The sequence below is a fragment of the Euprymna scolopes genome, chromosome 35 (assembly GCF_053919585.1).
Source record: "Euprymna scolopes isolate OS-2025 chromosome 35, ASM5391958v1, whole genome shotgun sequence".
Lineage (NCBI taxonomy): Eukaryota > Metazoa > Mollusca > Cephalopoda > Sepiida > Sepiolidae > Euprymna > Euprymna scolopes.
This window is the reverse complement of record NC_136516.1, coordinates 49,699,419-49,718,455: the sequence shown is the minus strand read 5'-3', so window position 1 is coordinate 49,718,455 and position 19,037 is coordinate 49,699,419.

Here is a 19,037-nt window from a genome sequence, read left to right as displayed (position 1 = left end):
AGTTTTAAAAAGAATATCGCATTGTAATTGTCCGTAAATAAGTAGATTGTAGAATAAAAAAAATCGTTATCGTTTACCTAGATACTTGTGACCTATTTCCAGTTAAATAAAAAAAAATACCGCATATATACGACAATAGGTAGCTTTTTGATTATTAAGCAATATCCCCTTTTTTTGCTATTTTTTGTAAAAAATACCGTTGGGCTATACTAAGGTTATCCAAGCACAAAGTTAATTTATAGAAATTACAGTTGCTTAATTAGTAAAAATAAAGAGTAGATTTTTATTTACCTACGTATTTATGACCTATTTGCGTAATAAAAAGACTAATATTTAATAGAATTTTTCGGGCAATATAGTTACAGACTTCGCCTTTCCTTTCCTTTTTTACTGTTTTTTTTTCTTGGCCTACGCCATACTTATAACTAAAAGAGTATCTTAAAGGTCAACACGGATATTTCGCTTGATGAAAACATCAGTTTTTTTAACATTTTGACATGAACAATTTGTCTGCATTATAAATTCTTCACAAACTTTACAGAGGAAAAATTTAATAACGTTATTATTGAACATGTAATCAGGTCATTATTAAATTTTAAGATGTAAGCGCAGATTACTTATACAACACCCTCCTCTAACATATTCAGACTGGCTTTCAAAATAATAACACTCTTATTTCTGTATGGTAACAAAAATACATAAATACCCACTATTTACATTTTCTCCGACCGACACTGCACACCAAAATTACAAGGTTGGTTCATAGTATTTGCGCGTGAGGATCATGGAAACGATTAGCAAGAAAAAATTTGTGGCAGATATTTTGACAGCACTCCCACCACCACAAAATAGGGTGTCTATTCCGAAAACCGTTTAAACAGGGGTAGGTTGGGGTGTCCATTCTGAAACTCATTCTTTTCATAAGGATGTTGGAAGTGTCTATTCCAAAAGCCGTTCTTAACTTGAGGAAGTTGTGGGTTGGGGGTTGGGCAATACCAACAACAGCTGTACTTAATCTTTTTATGAGGGGGGATGCTTCAACCGGGCAACGCTGGTTAACGGGTCCTACTAGTATATACTATTATGCAAACTTTATGAATTAGACAACAATGAAAAGTGGTGTGAGCATAACCCAGAAGACATGCGCATACAACCCGATAAGGTCCTTAGACATTCCAAACCTTACAAAATTTGTCTAAACATAAACAAGATACTTGTTCAATCATTGGCATAGCGTGTACTTTCGATATCAGACTGAAAGAGAAAGAAAATTTTAAAAAAACATATTCAGATCTTAAATGTTAATTAGTTAGATTATTGAACTGTAAAACTCAATACGATTCCTATTGTAATTGGAATGCTTGGAATAATAAAAGTCATCATAAATGGCTTAATGAGATCGATTAGACAATTTATTTTTCATATTTGCAAAAGGATTACCTCTTAATAACAGCGAAAAATTTCCCCCCTAACCCCGTTTTTGTGTCATCATAAACTAGTACCACACTAAATGCGCGAGGACGACCGAGGAGGATGGAAAGACAAAGGCGAGAAAGCTTGTTGCCTCTTAAATTACAGGAAAAATCAATGATCGCTATCAATGAGAAATCGATGGTAAACGGCAAGTGCGATAACGCAAACTAATTTCCAAATGTTATTCAAATAAGTGGTTAGCACTGGAAATCTATGGAAACTTGTCACTCAGACTTTGTAAAACACCGCAGGTTGTTTACAATAAAAATTATTTGATGATGGTCTATATGAAAACTCCTAGTGAGTAGTAATTACAATAATAGCAGTATTAATAGTTGCAAGTCTGCTATTCATGCCCTTTTAGTGATTTCCAGATCATTTAATTTACTAAAGATAAGGCTGATCTCTTTGCTTTTCTTTTTGCTGGCAATTCTTCTATCGATGACTCTTGTGCTGTTCTTCCAGGCTTTCCTTTGAAAACTGATCAGACTTCTAATTTTGTAATTATCGCTGCTAAGATGGTTGCTAGACTTCTTGCTGGTGTTGACCAATCTAATGCTTCCGGTCATGATTTGATTCCTGTTGTTGTTCTCATATGTTGTCCGTCTGACCTTCCTTTTATCATCTCAAAATTATTCAATCTCTGTTTGTCTCAGTCATGTTTCCCTTCTGGGAGGAAAGAGTCCTCTGTTGTCCCTCTCTTTTAAAATGTTGTTGATCGATGGGATCCAACTAAATGCCATTATGTGATTCTTCTCTCTCTTATTAGCAAAGTTTTCAGATGTTTGTCAACAGAAGGCTTGTTTATTTTCTAGAAAGCCTGGGCCCACTTAGTGATATTCAGTATAATTTTCGTGGTCTTCGTTCAACAGCTTATCTGTATCTATTTTAATTAACGGATCTGTCGGTTTATGGATGATTCTTGTAGCGGTAGAATCATTGCGCTTTACATTTTAAAAGCATTTAACAAAATGTGTCATCCTGGTATTCAACATAAACTTCGAGGATATGGTACTGTTGGTAAAGTTCTTTACATTGTTAGATCTGTTTCTGAGCAAAGCTTGCGAGTAACTTTTGATGGAGTAACTTCATTTTATTTCCGTATCACTGCTGGTGTTTTTCGGGGCTCTATTCTAGATCCAACACTGTTTCTTCTTTATAAAAAAATGATCTTGCAGAAAATATTATTCAGAAAGTTAATATTTATGCTGATGACACCACCATGTATTGTGGTATTGCTTCTCGTCCATTCTTTTTTTAGGGGGGGGATCAATTGAAACATTCAGTAGATCTAAAAGAAGTTGATTTGGGTAGCATTATAAGTATGATGTAAATAAATAGCTTGTTTCGTTTAATCATGTTAAAACCCAACTATTTTATTTCAATAATCGCCGTATCCCCGTTCTTCCTGAGAATTTCAAGGATGGCTCTGCTTTCCATTAGTAATCGACTCTAAAACTCGTTGGTTTATCTTTTTCATAAAATCTTTTTTGGAGTTCATATATTAAATCCATTGCTGTTTCTGCATCTTGAAAAATAGCTTCTAAAATATTTCTCAGACTTGAAGCTACTCTTTATCTCTACAAATCGAATATCAGATCATTTATAATTTCTCTTGTCATATTAGGGTTGGTGAAGCTGTGTCTCATTTTAGGGTTCGTGGTAAATTGCAGAAACTTATCTGTAAATTGACTGATTCCACATTTTCTTCTTCACTCCAACCTGTCTCTCACACACGTGATGTTGCAAGTCTCAGTTTTTCTACAAATACTATTATGGCATATGTTCGTCAGATTTGTGTGATTCCTTTTTCCTGCTTCCATTTTCCCAGTTCGTTAGACTCATTGGTCTAGAGGTCTCCTATATATTCATTATTTCAATAACTCATTTCAATGCAGCTTCTTATTCCAGTAGCTTGTTGCAGGGCATTGCCCGATTGCGGAATTCGCTTACTGCTCACTGTTCCCTTTCTACCTACATACCTGGTCAATACTAAGGTCAATAGGCATACCCTATCTTTGCAATAATCAGCTTTCGTTCTTGTTAGCTCCTTACATCAAGTGGCTTCATGATTTGTTCCGAACGATTTCCATAAAAATATAGTAATGATATTAACGGCATTAATAATCAGAAAAAGAAATACAACAGCAACAATAAAAATAACAAACACGTTAATAATAATGAATAGAAGAAGAAAAGCAAGAACAACAACAAAAACAACAATAATAATAATAATAATAATAATAATAATAATAATAATGGAATGGTGCAAAGAGTATTAGGATCAACTGGAAATCCAGGTGATTTTTTGCGATGATGCATAGTTATCTGCAACATTAATTGAAAGTGTTGGAGTGTGCTTAAAATAAATACTTGTTATTGCCAGAGAGCAATCACTGGTGTGTGTGTAAATTTATAATGAATAAAATAATTTAAAAAATAATTAATAATAATAACTAAAATATAGAGGAAACCCACATATTTAACTTATAATGACTCTACCTCTGCACTGATTAAGCGTCGATTCTCTAAGAACATAATCGGTTTTCTTACAAGCTAATTCCTAGTAAGGTTTGGGTCCGCAATGACGGATTTTTTGTCTCGACTTGAGCCTGTCACAGACAGGGAAAGAAATGTTTTACAGAGTTATTTGTACAGCGTGTCTGCTCATTTCATTACGTGCCTACCCCTTTCCAATTTCTTTGCGTTTTCTAATCAAAAGTCAATCCGCGCGACGGGGTTATTTTCGTGTCTGTCACCTGTTCAAACTATCCCAGTCACCAATCCCTCATCTTGCACATAATTGGTGCGGAGTTGTGGTGGCTTAGAATAACTTCATTATATACGTGGTTTAAGAGTATAGTTCCAGATATGCAACAGAGCATGTTGGTTTCATAACAGTGAAGCTACGGAATCCATATTTATGGTAATGACGCGGAGCTGTACAAAACGACGGGGCTTTCAATTGTATACAATGACCGATCTAGCGGTTACATGAGCCACGTTGAATTGATGCGTGCAACTACTGCACTATGGAATGTTACAGAACTGAGATATTTTAACGTGTGCTTTAGTGGAAGATCGTGTCTGTTAACTTGGATAGTGTCATATTTGCTGTAATCAGTGGTTAAATATTCCGTATTTTTTTTATGTTTGATCCCAGACCAAACTGCGCTAAATTGTTTATTAAGGATTGATCTTGCTGCCCGTTGGATTTACTCTTTAAGGCAAACAGAGAATGATTTGCACACAGGACTGCTCATGTATGGGTCAGTGATGGTTGTATGTGATGGTGTTTATTACAAGAATAAAAAGTAGCGAGAAGGTCGAATCTTGCCGAAAGTTCGTAAAAACACCAGTGGCAGTTCGCACCAGGTTGTACGATAAGTTTGACCCATCTAAAAATCTCCTCGATAGCTCTGTGGTGTTGCGGCACGTCTCAGGTCGTTTAGCACGTGTTATTTTTTTCCAGGTTGAGGAAAGTATTAAGACACGGTTTCGCCATTTCGGTATTATCCGCATGAACCTTGTTGCATTGTGGTAATCTGTTGTAGCGCATATTTAACGAATCCGCACTTATTTCGCGTAATCATGACAATCCCTGTTTCCTTTGGTCAATGATCCGCTCAGAAATACCCATTGTGTGCGAAAGAAATCTAATTGATTTGTAATTTCTACATTTAGGCTTCCATCCTAATAATTGTCATTGTGAAACTGCAGTTTAAATCGATACAAATCTTCTTTTTGTGTGTGCTTAAAAAGCTGCGCCAATCAGGTAGAAGGATTTCAGAATCAAAAACACTTGACCTGCCGCTATGACTAGTTGCCTTGCTTTGTCGTATTGAAAATATTAAGGTTTTGAATAAAAGAAAATCAGTTAGTAGAAATAGAGTTTAACGAGCCAGTATTTTTAGGAAATTAACTACTTAAATAGGAATAGGTGTATGTCATAAATCGAGGTACATTAACAGCGAATCGATGAAGACTCCTATAGCAATAAATTAATTAAAGAGTGAGGGATTAGAGACATTACATCTGTGAGTGAAAAGCGTGAAAGAAAAATGAATGGTTCAATCAAATTACAGATACGTTTTGCATTTTATCAAAAAAAAATGAAACAAATCAAAATTGGAAAGCAGTACATTATACATGGTCTGGTAATAGTTTCGTAGAGATACAGAAAAGCCTCAGGTGAAGATAAGTGTTCAGAGCAATAAAGAGGTCCGAAAGTAGATGTGTTAAGATAGAATAGTCTTATAATTAATCGCTAAAAGTGCATATAACACAAGTACATAATGCTGATTCTGACTTGTGTCCATGTATATATGAACAAAATATGTTCTCTGTCAGTCTGTCGTGATTTGTAAATTTGAAATTGCACTGTTGTTAACCTATCACGCTTATAAATGTTCCTCTTTACTGGCCTCCCCACGAGAGCAGAGTAAGACACAAGGTCGGCTTTTTGTGAATGGAAAAATCCAGCTCCCTAAAAAGGAACAAAAATTAAAATTTACAGTCTAGAAGGATTTCTCCTTCACTGATCAAGGTCAGGAAAGGTCAAGCGCAGTATCAAAACAGATACTACTCTTTGTTCCTTGCCAAATGTTATCGGAATATTTAGTACAGCTTTTTAGCGCGCCACAAAAATAATAGCGCACCCGAGAGAGGAGAAAGAGGATGGAAGACTGGAAAACAAAAGAAAAGGGAAGTTTAAAAGACGAGAAAATAGAAGAATATATAAACAAAAAGTGAGGCATGGGGAAAAAGAGGACGTGAAATAGGCAGAGGGGAAGAGGAAAGTGATGACGAAAACGAATAAATAAGAAAAACGAATACTTAAGAAAAAAAAAAGAATATAAATGTAAAACAAATAGACAATAAAAATAAAAGGCGAAGATGATTACAAAGAAACCGGAGCGAGAGCTGCAAAAGTGAAGAGGAGAAGAGTAAGATGGAGAAGAAAAAGAAGAAAGGAAATAATAATAATAATAATAATAATAATAATAATAATAATAATAATAATAATAATAATCACCAGAAGAAGAAGAAGAAGAAGAAGAAGAAGAAGAAGAAGACGAAGAAGAAGAAGAAGGATGAGAAAGTAAAAATTGTAGGGGATGAAATTCAAAGGTTGAAACAACAAATAAAAATGAATTGGTGTAGAAGAAGAAAAAGAAAAAGAAGACGAATAAACTGAAGGTATTGCAATAGAAAAAAAGTTAAAAAAAAAAAAACAAGAAGAAAGAGGAAACGAAGCAGAAGATAAAGATGAATAACGACCAAAGTGTTAAAAAAAAACCCAGAAAATAAAAAAAGGAAGATAAGGAAAAAGAAAGCGAAGAAGGATTATAAAGAGTGAGAAAATAAGGAGAATGAGAAGAAGAAGAAGAAGAAGAAGAAAATGGAGATGAAGGAGAAGCGACTTAGTGAATACAACTAAAAAATAATATCGACTGAAAAACAGATTGTTTAATATCGAATTGGTCGTGTGTCTCGAGATGATGTCTATTCCACCCGCTGGGCACATTACTCGCTTCGCCACCAAATGCGGAAGTTTCGTCTGCAATTACGATCGGTCGTCCGTACATTGGAACATGTCAAATTAATTATTTCGCATAGACTTTTGTTTGAAAGGAGCAGGTGTTTTTAAGTCAAACTCGTTCACTACATGTATATGTGCATGTAGACATCAATATTTTCGGTCATTTCACATTGACTATATATATATATATATATATATATATATATATATATATATAAAGGCGGTATTCCTCACTGGCAATGCTCTGAAAATTAAACATAAACATGGACAGAGTAATAACAATTGACATTAATAACTACAAACAGTCAATATCCCTAATTCACATAACTAAACCCGTAAATTTCGCAAAAAAAGTAACAGTTACTTCACTGATTTAAAAATCAAATTAATCCTATTGTTTAGATTTATTTGTCGATGTTATAAGGGAACACAGTGATTCGGGGAGGTTCTATATATACACACTTGTAATTTTTTTTTGCATTTCATGGCATTTAAATTCCAACCAGGAGACAAAAATTTGTGTTAACAAAATATCTAGCCCAGTCTGTTTCAACCGTTGATATTCATATAAACCCATAAGCTAATTCTTGAGGAACTAAAAAAAATTCTGTTTATAAAATCAAAAGAAAGGGTTAGGGAGTATTACTATTCCAGCGCCTACGGACTAACCGTTTTACTTCCAAACCCATTTTTCTACTAGGTCATTTTGTGAACCGACGTATTTAAGTGTATGTTCGGGTTTGCCTCTAACGTAACGTAAACCACCGAAATATGAAGAACACTGGTCGAACTATTCCTAATATATGAACATTATCTGAAAAAAAAGCACTTTTCTAACAAAGCAAAGGGGCCATAGATTATAAACAATTAGCAGGACGTGTGGACCGGCGTTGCCCGGTGGAAGTAAAATAAAATAAAATATAATTAAGTACGGTTGTTAGACTCACTGCCCACCCATTATAATGTAAGACACTGGCACCCGTGGCTTAAATGACTGTACCCTGGCAATGTACATACGTATTTCACATATATTTATATATCGAAGTGTATATCTTCCAAGTAATAACGTATTTTTTAATATGGTATGTTCTACAAAAAAAAAGTGCATCGATAAAAAAAAATAATTAAATGTAGCAATTAACCGTTCTGGCGTAGTTTTGTGTTGCGATGTATTCTAATGCTTTTAGTAGGTTCGAAAAATAATAATCGCTATTGTATTTTTTAATAGAAAACAGGGAACCGTTCTCTTTGAAAATGTAAGGAATTCGTTTATTTTTAAATCAGCGAATTTTGTAATATGGTTTCTTGCCGAAAAAAAAATGAATTTTAATAAATGAAATATGTTAGAGAGGCCGAGATCACAGTGTATTATCTGTTCTGTACTACATCTAAGCTTTTCTGACCTCGAGCAGTGAAGGAGAAATCCTTCTAAATTGAGTAAATTTATATTTTGTGCCCTTCCATAGTGCAAGGCACCTTTTCTATTTACTCACATGTTAAAGTGTAAGGTGATTATGAGTTGTAGTCGTCATGATCGTCGTAGTCGTGCTGCTATTAAAGAAAAATACATTTTCGTAATTTGTGGAGTTTAAATTTTTTTGTGTTGTATTTATTATTTTTTGTCATGATAAATTCTGATCGTCTTGTTGACTCAGTACATAGGAAATACCTGCTGGTGTAATAAGCCAACAAAAATGAATTGAAAAAGTTTCTAATAAAAAAAAAAAAAATGAAGGATTATATCTCCACAACAAGTACAAGTTGTAAGTAACCGTTCTTGATTAGTTTTCTGGTGTATTTTTATGCTTTTATTAGGATCGAACTACAATAATCCTTAATGTGGTTTTTATAACGGAGACATGGACCAATTCCGTAAGGCACTGTAACCACTTAGTTTGTTCGTAAAGTACCGAACTGCCAGATAATAATTAATGCTAAATATTTGACTTACGTGCTTTGGTGGATTATTGTTTTCTTATTGGCATTTCTTAAAAGTAATTTAATATATGAAAATTTGTCATAATATTTATTTTTCGTCGCTTTTTGCATTTCTAACAAAATAAATCAGAAAGGTGCCTGTGAAATTTGTCGTAATACAGAAAAGTGATCCCCCACTTTATATCACAAAGTTACAAACATAAATACAGCATGTAGTAAGAACAGATACTACAAAAGGCCAAGAAAAGCGGTATTTATTTGCTGCCCCACCGCGCAAATACGGCACAAGGCCGATTTTTAATGTGAGGAGTCAAGGGGAAATGATGACAAACTACCCGGGGAGTAAGGGAGCTAGATAGTGACAATTGGTATGAAGGGTTTGCCCTACATTGACCAAAATCTTATATGTGGTGCACCCCCTACATATGGTCTTTGCTTACAGTATCTGCCGGAACAGATACTACACTTGCTCTTGGCCAAAAGGCCAAGAAAAGCTGTATTGATTTGCTCCCCCACCGAGCAAATAAGGCACAAGGCCAATTTTTATGTCATGAGTGAAGGGAGAATGGGGACAGCTCTCCGGGGAGTAGGGGAGCTGGATAGTGACAATTGGTATGAAGGGTTGCCCCTACATTGACCAAGGTCTTATATGTGGTGTGTCCCCCACATATGGTCTTTGCTTGCTGTATATGCCGGATAGATACTACACTTTGATCTTGCCCAAAAGGCCAAGAAAAGGGTATTTATTTGCTCCCCCACCCAGCAAATTATGCATGTGGCCGATTTTTAATGTGAGGAGTGAAGGGGAAATGGGGACCAACTCCTCAATGAGTAGGGGAGCATGATAGTGACAATTGGTATGAAGGGTTACCCTACATTGACCAAGTTCTTATATGTGGGTCGCCCCCACATATGGTCTTTGCTTACAGTGTCTGCCGGAACAGGTACTACACTTTTATCCCGGCCAAAAGGCCAAGAAAAACTTAAAAAGTTAAGAACATCATCTATTAACAGAAGACCTTTGATCTCAACCAAAAAGGCCAAGCACAAAAGTGTTACGGACAGACCAACAGACCGACCGACCGACCAACCGATCGACCGCCCGACCGAGTGACTTATAGAGTCGCTTGCACGCGACTAATAAATCCGAAAACTGCTTTGGGAATTCGTCGTAATTATGTCGTATTGTTGAGAAACAAAGTTTGTTAATGTGTAATAAAAAGAACGCGTCATCACAGTGCTAAAGAAACTGGTAAATAAGTTTACGTATATGACAGGAGTATAAAATAAAGTAGGAATGCAGTAACATCTAATTGCATGCAATATTTTTGTTGGCATTTTTAAGACCAGCGGCCCTTTTTTGTATCGTACGAATTGACTGTCAAATAAGTAGTAATCCCGATAAGCAAAGTTTGTTTATGAATTTAAAGGAGAACTCTTCGTCACAATCGTAGTGATGTGTCTATGTTAAAGTAAAGTAACCTATTGTCAAGCAATCAACCCCACAAAACTGTCACAGACTAGATATTATACTGCAATGTGTTTGGCGATTTCATTAAGAACAAAAGTTCTGTTGTCTGTAAAGGACGTCCTGAAGGGGCACAGAATATGTTTGTAAATGACTCACTCCATACTAAACATTCATTTATAGAAGAGGAAAATTGTTATTCCAGAATATGAGAATAGTCAAAACTCAGCCAATCGAAGAAATCAGAATTATACTGAGGAGAATTTATTAATTAGGTAGTGTAAAATGGAAAGATTGTGTTATGTGTATGCATGCAAACCCCACTAATGGCGGTCCAAGCACAGTAGGATAAGAAAATGTAGAATTTTTTCCGGTGTCAACTGGTAGCGGTGACAGCACTAAATAACGAGAGAGAAAAATAGGAACTCCTTCCTCTGTAGATGTGGTGATTGTGATGGTGTTTCTCATAGGATATAATGTAACATTTTATTGGCATGAATGACTGTGGAAGAAATGGTGGTCGTAAGCTACGTAAGATAGCTACCAGGGTAGATATATTGAATTTGTATGTAGTATGTGTTTTTGAAACCCACGCCACTTTGGTTCAGATTGCAATTTCTGCAATAATTGTATTATGTAGTAAAATATTTATATTGTTAAAACTTGTGAAAATGTGCTCTTCTTTAAATCTACCTTAAAATTATCTTAGTATATCAATTACAATGTTTAAAAGGTTCTCTTAAAAAATTACAAATACAAACTATAACTGTAGTTTGCTGTTTTTATTTTATATTTTTCATTTATTTATTCGCTAAATATTGTTGTTCCCACCGGTTCGGATTCGAGGAACAAACACTAAGTACTATCCTAACTCTAAACTTTTAAACTAACACTAAACTCTAAACCTAACCCAAAAGTATAATCCTAACATAAAACCATAATCCTAATCTCACCCCAAAATATGTTTTAGCACGAGCGAAAAAAACTTACTACAGCTTGTTGCTATATTTTATTTATTTATTTATTTATTTTTTATTTTTGAATTTCTAATTTTTTTTTGTTGTAAAATTGTTATTCGTTTCTGGTTAATATTACTGGTATGCTCAGTTTCCTGGCAACGCTTGCCATAATACGGCGGTTTACGTAAGATTTCGCGCATGCTTAGCGGATACTACATACGCCCGGTTTACAAAATGCACTAGCCACGCGTTTACTACAGTCTTCTTAAAATTATTGTTTTAATTGTGTTGGTAATAACTGAACGCGAAGCACAGTTCACAAGATACATGCATTATATAAAAAAAGCTGAGTTTATATACACATAACTTCGAGAACACGAAGCTTGTTTGTGTTGTTAGGGTTATGTCGCCAATCGCTACATCTTAGGTAAATTCTCATTTTTACTTAGGATATCAGCTTAGATTGAATACGAGAGATTTCATCAAAATCCCTCTTCTTGTCGACATCAGTCACTGTCGAACTCTATCCATGATTTATTTCTCACAACCAGAATCTCTCGAATAATTATATATATATATACTCTCTAGCGAACATCATGCATTTTTAGTTTTACTACGTTAACTTTAATAGAAATTAAATATATCCGCTTAAATTCTCATTTTCTAAATTCAATGGCTATCTACCGATGACCCCATTTTATCTGTGCATCACAATTGATCTGTCACTTTCAATATGTCTTTTCACTGCGAATATCTTTTACTTAATCTCTTCCAGATGTGTTCGGTGTTAGAATAGGAGCAGTATCACAAACTGGATAAGATATAGAGTAAATATGGATATATATACATACGTAATTCCGTGGAAAACTAATCTATATATCTATAAAAGTGAAATTATCCGTGTGTGCGTGTGTCTGTGTGCGTACATTTCCATACTGAATTATGCTGTCAATTTTCAGTCTACTATCTCGAGATTTGACATAAGGGGTACTGAGATTTGGGAAAATCTTTATAATAGGTTTTCGGCCAGAAATTTGGCTGCCAAGGAATCAAAATTCAACGATTTGACCTTTGAAAACTCTGCCAAAATCCTCCGCCAATTTTCGGTTTAAATATTTTAAACTTTAGATGTAGGTTACTTGGACATGTATCAAACTTTTTAATTTGATTTGGACTCAAAACAATAAATGTTAAGGAGTCAAAATTAGGGTCAAAGTTGTTTTAAAAAGTGACTTCTGCGGTCTCTACGAAATTACTCAGCCAATTTTTAGTCTAAACATTTGAAATTTTACATAAATGTATTCAGACATAGCGCTATCTTTTTAATCGGTTTTTATCGGACAATTTGGCTGCCAAGTGGTCAAAGTTCAAGAGAGTGTGTCATTGCAGTCTCTAGCAAACTATTTAGCTAATTTTGGGTTTAAACATTTGAAATTTTACATGAAGGGCATTCAGACATGAAGCAAGATTTTACACAGTTTTGGAGCAAAAGTCTGGTTGCTAAGAGGTTGAAAGAGTTAACCTTTGCACACTCTACCAAACTTCTCCGCAAATTTTGGATCTAAAAACTTGACATTTTAGATGTAGATTACCTGGACATGAAATACACTTTTTATTATATATACAATGCACATAAAGTTATGAAGAGTACATATTACCCGGGACAAGCCGGGCTAAACGGCTAGTGTTTCAGATAGAAAAAAAATAACGCAATGAGGAATTGTCCTTTAAATAAATAATGTAAATACTATTCAAAAGGATCACCAGCACAATGACTAATTATATATCTCAGGTGTCAAACATTCAACTGCATGTCTTTGTTCCTCATATGCAAATTAATGCAACCTATAAAAGACTACAACCACAAATCAAAGATCTTTCTTAGTGCACCCGTTTAAAAGCTGGTAACCTTTCATTTTCTTTTTTATGGTTACAGTGGCTAAAATTTAATTCTCCTTTAAATTTTTAACGACAGAAGTATTATATTTTCTTGTAAAGTTCAGGATTATCAAATTGCAATAAGTCGTTTGTAAGAAAACCAAGAAAAAACATTATTTTATCACAAGTGACCCTCATATGAATCCTTTCTATTCAATTTTTGTTGAATAATAATCATAGCATAAGTAAAACTAAGCGATCATCTATTTGTTGCTTAAAGAAATGTAGATTTAACAAACTCATTTTATAATAAAGTTGACGTTAAAGTTGACAAAATGCATTGTCACAAATTATATACGTGTATAATTCTTTGTAATAAGAATAGTGGGAAAGTAAATATTAAAAAGTAAAACGGAACGTTAAAGAATGGGCAATTGTATAAATTACATGTATATATACCGTACTTTGGGGTAATTGCGCCAAATCTGAGGGTAAATACGCAAACTAAAAAAAAATGCTCTTTATATGCGTGGTTGCCAAAAGAGCACTTTTATCTAGTTGCCGCAATTACTCGGACTTGGCGCAATCACCCCAAAGTACGGTATATATATATATATATATATATATATATATATATATATATATATATATATATATATATATATATATATGAGTACTTCATACATATATTCATATATGAAAATATAATTTTATGCGTAAATTTTCAGTATTTACTTCAACAATGCTCAATACATAGGTAGAGCTAGGTAGTAAGTTATAAAAATATATGTGGCAATTAAGCTCTCGTGAGAATCTATCAGGCTTATGACTAAGAATGTAACGCGAAATATTCAGTGTAGCTTAATTCCGAGATATATATATATATATATATATATATATATATATATATATATATATATATCTGTAAAATATGATTTTATCAATTATATTTCACTTTTTATATGTACAAATCCTTAATTTAAAAAGCCCAATGTAATTACAGAGCATGTAACAAATAAATGAAAAAATACTGTTCTAACTTTCATGATAATGACAATCTTACAATTTATTTCTCTAATTCGGTTCCACCTGCAGTTTATATATATATATATATATATATATATATATATATTTATATATATATATATCAATACACACACACACACACACACACACACACACACACACATATATATATATATATATATATATATATATATATATATATATATATATATATATGAATAATAAAAAAATAAAAAACTCGAAGTAAAAAAGTTTGTGGTCAGAAAATCTTATGATCTCTTGTTCAGGAAGAATTTGAAACGCAGATGCCGATGGCGCGTTATATGAAAATGTAAACGAGTACATGTTTTGTTTTTACGTTTCCTTTTTTATGTATTGTTTTATTTTAATTCTATGGTCGCCTGATACCAGTTGCAAATTGCCGAGATATTCATTAAAGCAATATGTCAATATGTCGAACGACCATGTTGACATTTGACGCTTTCGCACATCCATAACCGCAAATGGCCTGCAGTTGTTTACACCAGTTGTTTCAACGTTACCCATACATGGGCAACATCACACTCGCATTGAAAGACAATGGCTTAAACAAATCACGCATACGAGTATACGTACAAATGGATTGAAGTTTGACAGCATATGTAATATGGAGCCATGATAGCGCCTAGTTTTAAAAGAAGTTGTCTTCGTATTGTGAAGCTGTGTGACGTGTATCGTTATACAGAACTTTTATTTTTACATTTACACCCCAAACAAGGCACATTGCCACTTTGATGTAATGGGCTACTATCAGGGACCTAAGCTACAGGGGTACTATGCAGGGAGTTAGGCAGCAAGATGTCGGTTCACGTTACACTTGAATTTCTGCATGTCAGTACAGTTGGGGAAGCAGGGACCCGGAAAGGAATTCCAAAGTCTAGCAGTTCTGAGGAAGAAAATACCGAAGTAGAAAGCTCTCTTACATCTAGGGATCTCTACCGTATAGAAGTGGGATTTAGCTGCTTGTCCTGTTTATCGGGGGTATTTATGTCGAAGGATACAAATGCTTGCAGTTCGTAAGAGAATTCACCATTAAAAATATTTGTAGAACAGGCAGGGGGTGCAGCATTCCGTCGATGCTGAAGCTTAGATGACAGTTAAGGACCTATCAGGTTTGCGACTCTCTTTTGAACATTGTCTAGTAGCAAGAGACTAGTAGCAGATTCACCAGTCCAAATATGAAAACAATACTCCATACATGGGCGAATGGCGACAATATAGAGGTGCAAGATACCTTCGAGCGTTAGTAGCTTTCTAGCACGGTAGAGAGAACCTACCTTCTTCGCAGCAGTCATGGAAATGCTCTCAATGTAATTGTTCCAACTCATGTTTCCTGTGAACGTTAGGCCGAGGAGTTTATAAGAAGTACTTTCAGATAAAGAGTCTTAGTCCATTGTTATTGGTGATAGAGAAGGTTTCTTATAATTATTGTAGGAAATAAGTTTGGTCTTGGTAGAATATGATAATCCATCTTTCCCCTTTCTACTACAGATTGGAGGTCATCCTCTAGTGTCTCTTCCATTTCTTTAGATATGTGTTCATTTGTTTTCCTGTCATGTCTGTTATAGAGCGTTGTATCGTCAGCATATATACCCATCTCAAAGGCAATGTTTTCAGGGAGGTCCTTTATGAATATTAGGAATAACAGAGGTCCAAGATAGACCCCTGAGTGTAACTGCACACAGACTAATACATGGAATACATTTTCAACGTGGTTAACACACTTTTTACCATATTCCTGTGATATCCTCTTACGTAAAGTTCAAGACGTGTGCTGATAAGTGCATTTTAAATTTAATAATTTGAGATTTTCATAATGAATCACAGTTCTCCATCAATCATTGGAATTAGAAATAGTTTCACACAGCACATGATTGTAATTTCTATTTCACGATATCTGCTCATATATAAAAGGCACTTCATTTTTGTTTTCGTTTCTTATAGACTTGGAAACGGCTAGGACGATTTTTGGAAATTTAAAAAACATGAATATTATGTTTATGGGTGTGTTTTAAGTGGATTTTGTATGGAAATGGATCCGATAAGTATCGAAAATAATTCATCGATAGGTGTAAAACCTAATTAAAAAAGGAACAGTTCGATTTTAATCAAAGTGCATTTGAAAAGTTTTACCACTGCACAAGCAGAAGCGCCCGGCAAATAAAATCCACAGTAGGTTCCTTGTTAAAAGTACATCGCCTTCAACATGAATGTTTCTGCTTAAGCCAAAACTGAACTATGATATTTAACTTTTAAATTTTGAACTTAAATATATATATATATATATATGTATATATATATATATATATATATATATATACATACATATATACATGAAATCAGCAGTAGGTTATCTATAACACGATATATTATGAACTAAGTCACAGTGGGGGGAGTATGAGAAGTTTCAATCTTGTGCACTACAGAGGGTACTTCGCTAGATTAATTAATCAATCGATTTATTTAAAAACAATGGGTAATTTCACTAATTTCGATGACAGTGTGGGATTTCATTGATTATGATTCAATCCTGGCCAACATAGGGTCTTCCCGCTGATATATATATATATATATATATGTATATATATATATATATATATATATATATATATATATATATATATATATAGGGTGCCCACAAAATCTGGCTACATAATCTACAGGATGCTTCCACAAAGTTTGGCTACTTGGCTACATAATGTAGCCAGACTTTGTGGACACCATGTATATATATATATATATATATATATATATATATATATATATGTGTGTGTGTGTGTGTGTGTGTGTGTTTGTGTGTATGGTTGTGTGTGTGAGAAGTTATACTACTGCCATTGGGGGAGTAGGTAATATTGTTATGCTGATATATCCTGTTGTTCTCTTATTCTATGCCCCTTTGCTTTATTTGGTTTCATTTTTTTAGTATATACGCTCATATCGTTAAGTGAAACCTCTTAAATTAAGTTCGTTTACGCAGGCCATACTATTTTGTAATGTATAAGCTATTTTCATTAGGGAAGTTGTCATTAAAATGCGACTTTTTGCTCTATTTGCATATTATTCTAATATGGTTTCAACGTTTTTGAGATCAATTCTTAGCCTTCATATTCTCATTGTTACTGTTGCTTTAATGGTTCATTCTATATCAAGTCCCGTATATGTACTTCGTACTGGTTTCATTCAGAGTGAATTATTAAAAAATGTTTAGCACTTTTATTGTTATCGACGATTATCAAACACTGAATTTGAGCTTGAATTTATTCTCCTGTTTGTATTTCTCTGAATTGTATGTCCTTCATTTTGGAATATAGTCTTATGTTTTCTTTAACATTATACTGTGTGGTCAGAATTTTGTTGTTTATTCAACGACCCCCAGTTAGCCGCCATTCCAGACGGTCTGATTTTTACTCTAGACCAGAGATCGAAGATTTACATCCAATATGTTGCAAATAGTAAAAGAATGAACAATGAAAATGAAAAATATATTGTTTAAAATAGGTTAGGTAAAACAAATTAGTCAGGAGAGGATTCTTTGTTTGCAGAAGTGTGTTTTGGACAAAGATGCATATCCACGTGAATTAGTCACGTTTGAAAAACACACTTCTGACGTCATAGACAAAGGACGATTCTTCATATCGTTCTATCGATTCGAATTTCAGAGCCAGTGTGAGAGTCAGTCGGGAGTCAATCAGAGAGAGAGAGTTGGGAGTCAGTCAGTTGGCAATCAGTGGTCAGCGAAGGGTAGAAGATTAAACGATTTAGATACAAATGTGAATTCCTGACGTCATCATCATTCGACCGGACCAATATATAAAGAATCATCATTGTGTTTTTGTAACTGATGCCATGTGTCATCGTTCAACACTCAAAAGGTAATGTATTAATTATCTACAATGAACAGTATGTAACTCTTCGAGGATAATGCATCCATCCTCCTCTGTGTTAAAAACGTGCATACATCTCCAGTCAGTACATGGTTGCAGTCCCAAGCATCCCATAGCAGAACTGTATATGTCTCCCTCTCATCACTATCCTTATATCCGTTATATTTATTGCCCCAATATGAACCCCTGCCATCTTCAACATGAACTCTCCGTCTCTCTTCAATATGAGTCCCCTGCTACACAACAGTAGTAGTAGTAGTAGTAGTAGTAGTAGCAATCCATTTTATGACATTTCATAGATATCTTTCATGTTAAGAGCTGATGCAGATTCCATTACAGATGCAGGCAATTGTCAGTTTATAGAGGTTTTGGCTCGCATGATATTCTTTCTAGATTTTATGTTTTATGCTTCTATCAAATTACCTGTCGTTTTTGGAGCTTGCAGATAACATGCATAGGATGTTGCATTCAAGGATTTTCGTCAATATTTCGTCGTTTTTCTTCGATGCTGTGCGTTGTATTTATGCCAACCTGTTGCCGCTATTATTATTATTATTATTATTATTATTATTATTATTATTATTATTATTATTATTGTTGTTGTTGTTGTTGTTAAATTATATGTATTACTTTTTGTATATTTTATAATTTAGAATAATTACTATTATTTGATGTTATTATTACTTTGCTTGAAGTATCTTTTATTATTTCACTCACTAGAAGTTCTCACACAAATCATCATCAGAGTTTGTTCACTGATATAAATCGGTGGTATTCCTCGAAGTTTGGGGGCTAACAAGTCTCCTCATATTTCCAGTAATCCTCACCTC